The 12,986-nt window shown below is 32.0% G+C and overlaps 1 non-coding gene across 1 annotated transcript; it reads right to left on the reverse strand.

Moving 5' to 3' along the window:
• Positions 1–7,522: 7,522 nt before the first annotated feature.
• LOC139850875 (small nucleolar RNA R71) lies at positions 7,523–7,629 on the reverse strand. Its single transcript, XR_011760251.1, has one exon. It is a non-coding gene; the product is annotated as a small nucleolar RNA R71 (small nucleolar RNA).
• Between the last annotated feature and the right edge of the window lie 5,357 nt (positions 7,630–12,986).

Raw genomic sequence — 12,986 nt, forward strand, 5'->3', positions numbered from 1 at the left:
AAGGCTAGAATAGATAATCTCTAAGACTTTGGAGATTACATAATTGCCACAGAATGTTTCTCCAATGAAGCTATAGATTAAGGTGTTGTTTATTTTCCTGTCTGCAGACCTTATTATGTCTTATGTCTGTGCGCCCACAGAATTTTTTACTGCAGACAGTTTTTTTTTTGAAGACCTAAGATAAAATAATGTCTTAGTATGTCTGCAGTCTCGCAGACTTAGAAATGTGCTTTTAAGTGCTGCAGACAGAATTAAATTATGTTGCAGACATAAAAACAAACAGTCTTCATTATTCAGCACACAGACCTTCAGACCACATCTTCTTAACAGACATGGTCCGCAGATCTTCAGACAAAAACATCTTAAAAAACAAACAGCACCTAATACTTCATCGGTTATTGTTGTTGGTACTACTTGGTATCTATGGTGCGTATGATGTTGATGCTCGAGGTACAGATTGTGATGTTGAGGTGTGGGATGCGGATGTTGTTGTTGGTGGTGGTGATGGTACTGTTGGTGTTGCTAATGGTGGTACTGTTGCTGCTGGTGCTGCTGCTGGTGCTTGTAACCTTTGCACCATATTCTCCAAAGCCACTACCGGAGCGCGAAGCTCGTTGACTTCTTCTATTACACTGGGATGATTGTCGGTTCGGATGAGCGGATGAATAAGATCTAGAATTTTAGATAATATATAATCGTGGCGAGATACTCTGGAAATGAGAGAAAATGGTGTTTCGAACAGGTTCGCCGGTAAGTGCTTCAGGTTCTTCGCCAAGAGGGAAATGTGGTGGATGGAAGGGATCACCTTCTTCTTATCTCCAATGATTTAATAGACTACGAACCCATCCTCAATTCATCCAGAATAGATGATGTCTAATTGGGTGGTCCATTCCAGTCACACTGCTTTCGGAGCTCGAGTGCAAATCCATATCGGAATAGTTGTCGGAATCTAAGGAATTCGTACTAAATACGGGATCCATCTTGTATAATCAGGGAAATGATTTTTGATATGAGATAGATTATAGAATTTAGATTGATATTCTTCAATACATAATTTACATATGTATATATAATACCAAAATTCCATAAATCACGGAGGAAATCTTCAGAAGATATCAAGAAAAGTTTACAGTAACAGATATGCTAAGATACGAAATCGTCTGTACACTATGTATGCAATAAATGCAGGAAAACGTGTCTAGACTTAAGAATAATAAGCAGGTAATTTTTGACAATAAATGATAAGCAAAACTTTTTGACATGCAGCTAAGGTCGAAGTCCAGACTTACTAATGCATCTTATCAACTATCAGTTAGACACACTAATGCAAGACCTGGTTCGCTAAGACCACCGCTCTGATACCAACTGAAATGCCCCGTTCATATCGATTATAAATATTACGTAATAATTGATTTCATTGCGAGGTATTTGACCTCTATATGATACATTTTACAAACATTGCATTCGTTTTTAAAAGACAAATTTTCATTACATCGAAGGTTGACAGGCATGCATACCATTTCATAATATCCAAACTATAAATGACCTAATTTGTCATTTACTTTAATAATAATCTTTATTGAACTCAACGACTCGAATGCAACGTCTTTTGAAATATATCATGAATGACTCCAAGTAATATCTCTAAAATGAGCAAATGCACAGCGGAAGATTTCTTTTATACCTGAGAATAAACATGCTTAAAAGTGTCAACCAAAAGGTTGGTGAGTTCATTAGTTTATCATAATCAATATTCATTTCCATCATTTTTATAGACAACAAGATTTAAATTTTCATTTTTCATAAACATCATACACTCACAAGTGTATAAAAATCATTCAAACGAAATAAACACCTGGTAATTGACATTAACAAAATGCATCTAGAATATCCCCCGCATACCGCATTCGCAAATATGCTCACATCATACAAACAGGTCACTCTTTTAAAAATGACGGTTGTGTACACCTCACAAACAGGTCATTCCTTTTAAAGCTAGCGGTTGTATACTAAAATCGAAGTACTAAAGCAGTTCAAATTCTCTGACTGGGGCTTGTCAAGGCCCATAGATCTATCTTCAGGATTCGCGTCAATTAGGGGCCAGTTCCATAATTCTTAGATTACCAGACTAAAAGGGGGTGATATCCGGTGTATTCGTAACTCAATCTTAAAATGTTTTTAAGTACTTGTGTCTATTTCGTCAAACATTTATAAAAGTAGCGCATGTATTCTCAGTCCCAAAAATATATATTGCAAAAGCATTTAAAAAGGGAGTAATGAAACTCACGATACTGTATTTCGTAGTGAAAATACATATGACGTCATTGAACAAGTGCAAGGTTGGCCTCGGATTCACGAACCTATATTAATTATATATATTTATATGTTGGTCAATATCTGTCTAACAATTTAGGTCAAGTCGTAGTGTATCACAATCCTAATGCTCGAGATTATCATGCAGAAGTTGACAAAAGTCTTCTAATCCAAAAGTGACTTTCAAAATCTATACATGTTTATTATATATTTATATTACCAAAGTATAAGTCTTGATAGTTGAATGAATTGATAATTTATAAAACTCAAATTATAACATAACTAACTTAATTGTCATATTCGAAAATTTTTATATAAATCGATGTAACTAGTTTATATATATTTATTTGAAATCTACATGTTATTTTACTAGATTATATGCTATTTTAATAATTACATAACTTACATTTATTCTACATATTTTAAGTAATTAATATTTGTATAGTAAATGTTTATTAAATTATTTTATCATCTATTATAATGTATTAACTATAAAAATTTATGTTGATATATATTAACTATTATAATTTGTATAACGTTTACATAATATTATTTTAATGATAAAAATATGGTGATATGTATTATTAATATAATTGTATTAAATATATAATTGTATCAAATATTTATTTAGTTAATAATATAATATTGATAATAATAATAATAATAGTGAACCAAAAGCTGTATTATTTTATAATAATATTAATATTAATTATAATAATAATAATAATAATAATAATAATAATAATAATAATAATAATAATAATAATAATAATAATAATAATAATAATAATAATAATAATAATAATAATAATAATAATAATAATAATGAAAATATTTATATTTACTAATGAAAAATATAATTTTGATAATAAATAATTATGTCATAATAATAATATTACTAATAAAATAATGAAAATGATATTTTTATTTAAATCATAATCTTAACAATATTTTAACTGAATCATGATACTTATACTCATTATTTTCTAATCGATTTGTTTAATAGCTTTTAGTTCTCTTTTATATCGCATATATAATTGTGATAATAATAATAGCAATCATAATAATTAGATGATACTAATATTAGTTTTAATGATAATGATACTAGTAATAATAAATATTATAATAATATTAATGGTAATACTAATAATAATAATAATAATATTAATAATAATAATAATAATATTATTATTATTATTATTATTATTATTATTATTATTATTATTATTAACAATAACCTTTGATAATGCTAAAAACGAACATATATTTCATAGCATTATCCTTCAAGAAAGACACGCTTTTAGTTGCAATTGTTCTATTTACAAGTGATATTCGTTTAAATAATAAAAGGTGAAGACAAAAGACAGATTCGACGATTTGAAGACGCAAACGACCAAAATGCTAAAAAGTACAAAGTACAATCTAAGTGGTTCAAATTATTGCTGAGAAACGTCCAAAAATTACAAGAGTACAAGCCGCAAAACGCAAAGTACAAGATATTAAATTGTACGAAAGGACGTTCGAAAATCCGGAACCAGGACATAAACCGAGCATCAACGCGCAAGTCAACAGAGCTAAAATTACAAGTCAACGATGCACAAGAATATAATATATATATATATATATATATATATATATATATATATATATATATATATATATATATATATATATAATTATATAAAATTTTATATATTATATTATATAATATTTAAATACGAGCAGCCCATGTTTTGGAATCATATGTAACCAGTGGATGGAGGCCATGCGATCGCATGGCCAGGAGGAACAATTTCCATGCGATCGCATGGAGTGGAAAGGCTGGTCAGGTCTATAAATTGGCCAGAATTCAGACGAGTTACACGCACCTTATTCAATCTTATCTCTTACTCTCTCAATATATATTTATATTTTAATTATAATTTTAATTTTAATATTAAGTTAATAATAATAAGGTTATAGTGGCGAATGTTTTAAGTTTGTAAGTCAAAATTCTGTCCGTGTAACACTACGCGATTAATAATCATTGTAAGTTATGTTCAATCTTTTTAAATTAATGTCTCGTAGCTAAATTATTATTATGCTTATTTAAGCCGAAGTAATCGTGATGTTGGACTAAATACTAAGACTGGGTTATTGGGCTTTGGAACATAATTGGGGTTTGGACAAAAGACCGACACTTGTGGAAATTAGACTATGGGCTATTAATGGGCTTTATATTAATTAAATGATATCTCGTTGATTTAATATAGAGATTTATAATTTGACGTATTTATATATAACCACATACGCTTGACTGGGTACGGTGGGCGGGATATCTATAAATACTAATAATTGTTCATTTGACCGGACTCGGGGATGGATTAATAGTCACTGGACTCATTAAAACAGGGGTGGATTACATTCAAGAGTAATTAGTGTAATTGTTAACAAAGTATTAAAACCTTGGATTACACGCAGTCGATAACCTGGTGTATTCATTAAACAAAGTATTAAGACCTTGTTACAGTTCAAATCCCCAATTACTTGGAATATTTGACTTCGGGTATAAGGTTAATTTGGCGAAGACTCTCGCACTTTATAATTATGAACGATGGACTATTATGGACAAAACCAGATGGACATGTCGAATAATCCGGGACAAAGGACAATTAATCCATGGTAATAAATTAAAATCAACACGTCAAACATCATGATTACGGAAGATTAAATAAGCTTAATTCCTTTATTTTATATCTCATCGCACTTTATTTATCGTCATTTTATTTATCGTACTTTAAATTATTGCACTTTTAATTATCGCACTTTTATTTTATCGCATTTTTATTTATCGTCATTTACTTTACGCTTTAAATTAAGTTATATTTATATTCAATATTTTACATTAGGTTTTAATTGTGACTTAAGACATAAAATCGACAAACCGATCACTAAACGGTAAAACTCCCCTTTTTATAATAATAATACTACTTATATAAATATATTTATATACAAATATAGTTTAAAATATATATAGCGTTAAACTCAGCTGTATCCCTGTGGAACGAACCGGACTTACTAAAAACTACACTACTCTACGATTAGGTACACTGCATATAAGTGTTGTAGCAAGGTTTAGGTATATCCCATTCTATAAATAAATAAATAACTTGTGTAAAATTGTAGCGTATTTAATAATATTTCATAGTAAAATTAATAGTATTACGTACTACACCTCGCACACATCAAGTATTTTTGGCGCCGCTGCCGGGGACACCATAGAACGCTATAAAAAAATTTAGTTTTAAAGCTATTTTTGTAAAAATATATTTACATAAGTTTTAAATATTAAAAATAAAAATATAAAAACATAAAAAAGAAAGAAAAATATATTTCTATATTTTTAAGTTTTTAAATTAAAAAGTTTATATTTTAAAGAGTTATAAAACTAATAAATAATATTTTTTTATAAAACTAATAAGTTTATATTTATATTTTATATATATTAAACTCAAAAAAAAAAAAGTAATCGGGCCACTACACTGTAGCAGCCCAATTTCTAAACTGGATCCACACACCATGCGACCGCATGGATTTAAAACCCTCAACTCATGCGATCGCATGAGCTGAGGTGACAGGTCTGAAACCTTAGCTGTACGAATTAGGGTTACGTTTAAATAATTATTATTATTAATTAATTGTAATCGGGGTTAAATTTAATAATAATTAGTTTAGTTTTTAAATTAAATTTGTACTTTTAACTTTTAATTAGTTTTATTAATATATAAATTAATACTTTTATAAAATAATAAAATAAAAATAATATTTTAGTAGATTGTATTTTTATCAACTTAGTTTATTTTTGTATTTTGTATTTTTCTTTATTATCGTTTATTCGTAACTTTTATAATTTATTATTCGTAATTAGTTTTAAACTTAGTATTTTGCCATAGTAATTTTATATTTCTAGATTCTTAAGCTTTGCCGTAAAATCCCTTAAGTACTTTTTCTTAGATTAAGATTTAGGCACTTTAGAATTTTACGACGTCGCTTATCACTTTAGTATTTAACAGATTTTAGTGCCTTTTTAAGTAATTGCCATTTTTGATATAGAATTCCTTTAAGCTTTAATACCTTTAGACGCAACTTTTAGTCTTAAGTTTTTAGAATTCTAAGTTTCGACGCTTTATTTTCTTATTTTTATTTTTCGACCTTTTATTTTTCGACGTTTTTCGACGCGCTCTTTTTCTTTCTTATTTCTATGCTCTAGTTTTTAGGACATAGATTTTATCTTCAAAATTTCAACGAAAAATTATTTTAAGCGGTTAAATTGATAGACATCCAAAATTTTCTGGTTCGTAGTAATAGTTGGATTTGTTAGTGGTGAGTTGTGGGCTTCCGATTTAAAGGGTCCTGGCAACCTGCTGCATCTATTGGCTAATCAAAACGTGGGAAAAATCAGAAAAGTCTATTAATTTGATAACTTATATAATTTTTTTTATTTTTATAACTAATAGGATATTCAGTGAATGCACCGAGCAAAACGTTCACCACCTTTCATACGTCACCTCCTGTAACTCGATCAAGACATCTAGCCAATATTGTCGTCATTGATTTTTCTTTAGAATCCTCATCTAGTCGACCAAGTACTCCAATTCAAATTTCCGATAATCTATTTTTTGAACCCGACATCACAATTGAGAACCCAGAGGATATTCAAGGACAATTCAGAGATCCTGAACCACTAATTATTCCTCCTGAACCACAAATCATACAACCAGAGATTGTCGAGGAAGAAACCATTAAATCAGAATCCTCTAGTGATTCAGATTCAACAAATTCAATCATGGAAAATTAGGAACCTCTAAGTATGGAAGATCGAATGAGAGCTACACGCACTGGCCAAGGTCACGCAATTACTCAACCAGACATTAATGCGCCAGATTATGAAATCAAAGGACAAATCCTACACATGGTAACTAATCAATGCCAATTTAGTGGTGCACCAAAAGAAGATCCAAATGAACATCTTCGTACCTTTAATAGGATTTGTACTCTATTTAAAATCAGAGAAGTTGAGGATGAACAGATCTATCTCATGTTATTTCCCTGGACTTTAAAGGAAGAAGCCAAAGATTGGTTAGAATCGTTACCTGAAGGGGCGATTGACTCATGGGATGTCTTAGTTGAGAAATTTCTTAAAAGATTCTTTCCGGCATCTAAAGCCTTGAGACTTCAAGGAGAAATTGTTACGTTCACACAAAAGCCAAATGAAACTTTATATGAGGCGTGGACAAGATTTGGAAAGTTGTTGAGAGGATGTCCTCAACATGGTTTAGACACTTATCAAATAGTACAAATATTCTACCAAGGATGCGACATTACTACACGAAAAGACATCGACATAGCAGCTGGATGTTCCATTATGAAGAAAACCGCAACTGAAGCTTACAAAATTATTGATAACACAGACTCCCACTCACATGAGTGGCATCAAGAAAAAGACATCGTTAGATCATCTAAAGTGGCTAGAGCCGATTCTAGCCATGACATTGATTCCATTTCTGCAAAGTTAGATGCTTTCGAAAGACGAATGAAAAAGATGACTAAAGATATCCACGCAATACGAATTAGTTGTGAGCAGTGTGGGGGAACACATTTGACAAAAGATTGTCTCAGTATTGAACAAACAATGGAACAAAGAGAGAATGTTTCATACATGAACCAAAGGCCTGGAAATAATTATCAAAATAATTATCAACCGCCAAGACCAAACTACAATCAAAATCAGAATTATAACCGAAATGTTCCATACAGCAATCAACAAGGTCCTAGCAACCAACAAGTATCTAATAATACTTACAACCAGCAAAGACCTATTTTTCCAAATAAATCACCACAAACCGATGATAAAAAGCTAAATTTAGAAGATATGATGTCGAAGCTAGTTGAATCTCAAACTCAGTTTTTCACATCTCAGAAACAAACTAATGAACAAAATGCTCTAGCATTTAGAAATTAACAAGCTTCTATACAAAATCTGGAACAAGAAGTAAGTAACCTAACAAGATTGATAGGTGAATGAAAACCAGGGAGTCTACCTAGCGATACAAATGCTAACCCCCGGAATAAAACAGCTAAAGCCATTACCACAAGAAGTGGTATTACACTTAAACCACCTGAAATACCTGTAATTTCTGATGACCCTATTCCTACTCCACAAGCACCACAGCCTGATCAAGAAAAGGAAAAAGAACCGGTAGTTGAAAAGGTTAATGAAGATAACACAGTTAAAGTAAAGCCTTATGTTAAACCATACAAACCACCGCTTGCTTACCCGAGTAAAATGAGAAAAGAAAGACTTGAAGTCAAGCAATCCAAATTCTTGGATATGTTTAAACAAATAAATGTCAATCTTTCTTTCATTGATGTGATTTCAGGAATGCCAAGATATGCTAAATTCTTGAAAGATCTAATCACAAATAGAAGAAAAATGGAAGAACTCTCGGTTGTTACAATGAATGCTAATTGTTCTGCAGTGCTATTGAATAAACTACCAGAAAAACTATCAGATCTAGGAAGTTTCACAAATCCATGTTTTCTGGGTAGTCTTAGTTCAATAGAAGCATTGGCAGACTTAGGTGCTAGTATAAATTTAATGCCATATTCATTATACGCTAAACTAGACCTTGGAGAATTGAAACCAACACGAATAAGCATACAACTAGCAGACCGATCAGTAAAATATCCTAGAGGGATAATGGAGAACATGCTAGTTAAAGTTGGTACTTTAGTATTTCCAGTAGACTTTGTTATTCTGGACATGGAAGAAGATTCTCGAGTTCCTCTCATATTAGGAAGACCATTCTTAAACACGGCTAAAGCAATAATAGACGTGTTTGGTAAGAAACTGACCCTAAGTATAGAGGATGAGAGTGTTACCTTTTCAGTTGATAAAGCCATGCAACAACCACAATTTGCAGATGATACATGTTATTATATTCAAACTATAGATTTACATGCACAATTATTAGAAGAATTTCTAGAATTACAAGGAACATGAGAATGTTCTTTAGGAAAAGGAACTGAACCAATTGATGAAGCTGAAATGTTAGCTACACTTATGGCTAATGATTACGAACAAACAACAGAAGAACTTCAAATGCTAAAAGAGGAAGATAGATATCGATACAAATCATCGATAGAAGAACCACCGATATTAGAGTTAAAGCCACTTCCAAACCATTTGGAATACGCTTATTTACATGGTGAATCTGAATTACCTGTAATAATATCGTCTTCTCTTACGAAAAATGAAAAATCTCAACTCATTTCTGTGCTAAAAGCTCATAAACCAGCTATTGCATGGAAGATTCATGACATTAAAGGCATAAGTCCTTCGTATTGCACACATAAAATCCTTATGGAAGAAGGTCATAAAACATATGTGCAACGCCAACGAAGACTAAATCCTAATATGCAAGATGTTGTTAAGAAAAAAATTATTAAACTGCTCGATGCAGGTTTAATTTATCCAATCTCTGATAGTCCATGGGTAAGCCCAGTTCAATGCGTACCTAAGATGGGTGGCATGACTGTCATCACAAATGAAAAAGATGAGCTTATTCCTACTAGGACTGTAACAGGATGGCGTGTCTGTATTGATTATAGAAAATTAAATGACGCCACCAGAAAAGATCACTTTCCCTTACCTTTCATTGATCAAATATTGGAAAGGTTAGCTGGGAATAGTTACTATTGTTTTCTTGACGGTTTCTCTGGATTCTTTCAAATTCCAATCGCACCCGAGGACCAAGAGAAAACCACATTCACGTGCCCTTATGGTACTTTTAATTACAAACGTATGCCATTTGGACTTTGCAACACCCCTGCAACCTTTCAAAGGTGCATGATGGCGATTTTTCACGACATGATAGAAGAATGCATGGAAGTTTTCATGGATGACTTTTCAGTCTTCGGTGATACTTTTGAAACATGTCTAGTTAATCTTGAACGAATGCTTATTAGATACGAGAAATCAAATCTAGTATTAATTGGGAGAAATGCCATTTCATGGTTAAAGAAGGCATCGTTCTTGGTCATAAAATTTTAAAGGAAGGAATTGAAGTGGATAGAGCTAAAGTATATGTAATTGCTAAACTTCCACATCCCACCAATGTTAGAGGAGATAGGAGTTTTCTAGGGCATGCCGGTTTTTATCGACGCTTCATAAAAGATTTTTCTAAAATTGCCACTCCTATAAACAAACTCCTTGAAAAAGATGCTCCATTCATATTTTCAGATGAATGCATCAAATCTTTTAATATTCTTAAAGAAAAACTCACTAATGCATTAATCATGATAACTCCAAATTAGAATCTACCATTTGAACTCATGTGCGATGCAAGTGATTTTGCAAAGGGAGCCGTTTTAGGTCAAAGAATTGAAAAATGATTTCAACCTATTTATTACGCTAGTAAGACGTTACAAGGAGCACAAATGAATTACACAACTACTGAAAAAGAACTCCTTGCTATTGTCTTTACTTTTGACAAATTTCGTTCATATCTCGTTCTAGCGAAAACGGTGGTCTATACCAACCATTCTGCTCTTAGATACCTATTTTCAAAACAAAATGCCAAACCACGATTAATCCGTTGGATATTACTCTTACAAGAATTCGATATTGAAATTCGAGACAAAAACGGAGCAGAAAATCTCGCAGCTGATCATCTTTCTCGTCTTGAAAATCCTAAATTAGAAGTTCTAAATGAATAGGCCATACAAGACAACTTTCCTGATGAATATCTATTGAAAATCGATTATAATGAAATTCCATGGTTTGCAAACTATGCAAACTACTTAGTATGTGGATTCCTTGAAAAAGGGTTGTCGTACCAAAAATGAAAGAAATTCTTTAGTGATATAAAGTACTATTTTTGGGAAGATCCACATTTGTTTAAAAGTTGTCCCGATGGAATAATACGCCGATGCGTATTCGGAGATGAAGCTAGTCAAATCTTAAACCATTGTCACACAGGACCAACAGGAGGGCATTATGGGCCTTAACTCACAGCAAGGAAAGTCTACGACGCTGGATTCTATTGGCCTACAATTTTCAAAGACGCACACCTTCTTTGTAAATCCTGTGATACATGTCAAAGGGCCGGAAAAATAAGTCAACGTGATGAAATGCCACAAAATGTCATTCAAGTATGTGAAGTATTTGACGTTTGGGGTATTGACTTTATGGGTCCATTTCCAAAATCTCATAATAATCTCTACATTCTCGTTGCCATTGATTATGTATCTAAATGGGCGGAAGCACAAGCTCTTCTAACTAACGATGCACGAGTTGTAGTCAACTTCTTAAAACATCTTTTTGCAAGGTTCGGAACACCGAAAGCTTTAATAAGTGATCGGGGTACTCATTTTTGTAATAATCAACTTGAGAAAGTTCTCAAAAGATATGGAGTAACTCATAAAATCTCAACCGCTTATCATCCACAAACAAGTGGACAAGTTGAAAATACCAACCGAGTATTAAAACGTATTCTAGAGAATACCGTAGGATCAAATCCGAAGGAATGGTCCATGAAATTGGAGGATGCACTATGGGCTTTTAGAACAGCCTACAAAACTCCAATTGGAACCATACCTTTTAAACTTGTTTACGGAAAAGCATGTCACCTTCCAGTAGAAATTGAGCACAAAGCATTTTGGGCTTTGAAGACGTGTAATCTTGATTTACATGAAGCAGAACGTCTATGGTTAAGTCAACTAAATGAATTAGAAGAATTAAGACATGATGCATATGAAAATTCGTTAATCTATAAGGAAAGAACGAAGAAATGGCATGATAAAAGAATCAGAAGTTCAAAAGAATTTAAGGAAGGAGACAGAGTTCTTCTTTTCAATTCACGATTCAAGCTATTTCCTGGAAAGTTGAAATCAAGATGGTCTGGACCATTCATAGTCAAAAGAGTTTTCCCATACGGAACAATAGAGTTAATAAATTCAAATGGGATTGAATTTAAAGTTAATGGTCACAGAGTTAAACATTACATACATGATCCGATGGAAGTTGACAATGAAATCAATCATAATTTCACTACCCAAGAAAACCCTCAGAATGAAAACATAAATATGTTTTCAACAACATATGAAAAACCAAAAGTGGAAGATGGAGAGATTTCAAATTGGAGTGATGAAGAAGAATTTCTATATAAACCTCCCATTCCAAGAAAAGGGGTAAAATGTGAACAAGAAGTTCAAGTAGAAGTGAAAGAACTAAGAAAAGATCACCCTGAAAAGGTTAACAAACCAACTCTACTTACTAAAGTAGGAGACCCAGGTGAATTTATCATTTCTTGCTTGCTTAATGTTGGTGCTATGTATAATGGGCTTGCAGTTTTAGGAGCGAGTGCAAACGTTATGCCTCTTTCCTTATACAAAAGATTAGGTGTGGGTAAATTAAGACCAACCAGAATAGGTGTTCAATTATTTGATCAAACCATTAAACACCCGGTTGGAATAGCCAACAATTTACTTGTTAAAGTGGGAAGTTTGACCTTCGCTGCAAACTTCATAGTTATTAATACTTTGATATTCCTCTAATTTTAGGTCGCCCGTTTTTAGCAACCACCGAGGCATTCTTTATTGTAAGAAAAGGTAGAATGACACTTAGGCATGGT

Source organism: Rutidosis leptorrhynchoides, chromosome 5 (assembly GCF_046630445.1).
Source record: "Rutidosis leptorrhynchoides isolate AG116_Rl617_1_P2 chromosome 5, CSIRO_AGI_Rlap_v1, whole genome shotgun sequence".
Lineage (NCBI taxonomy): Eukaryota > Viridiplantae > Streptophyta > Magnoliopsida > Asterales > Asteraceae > Rutidosis > Rutidosis leptorrhynchoides.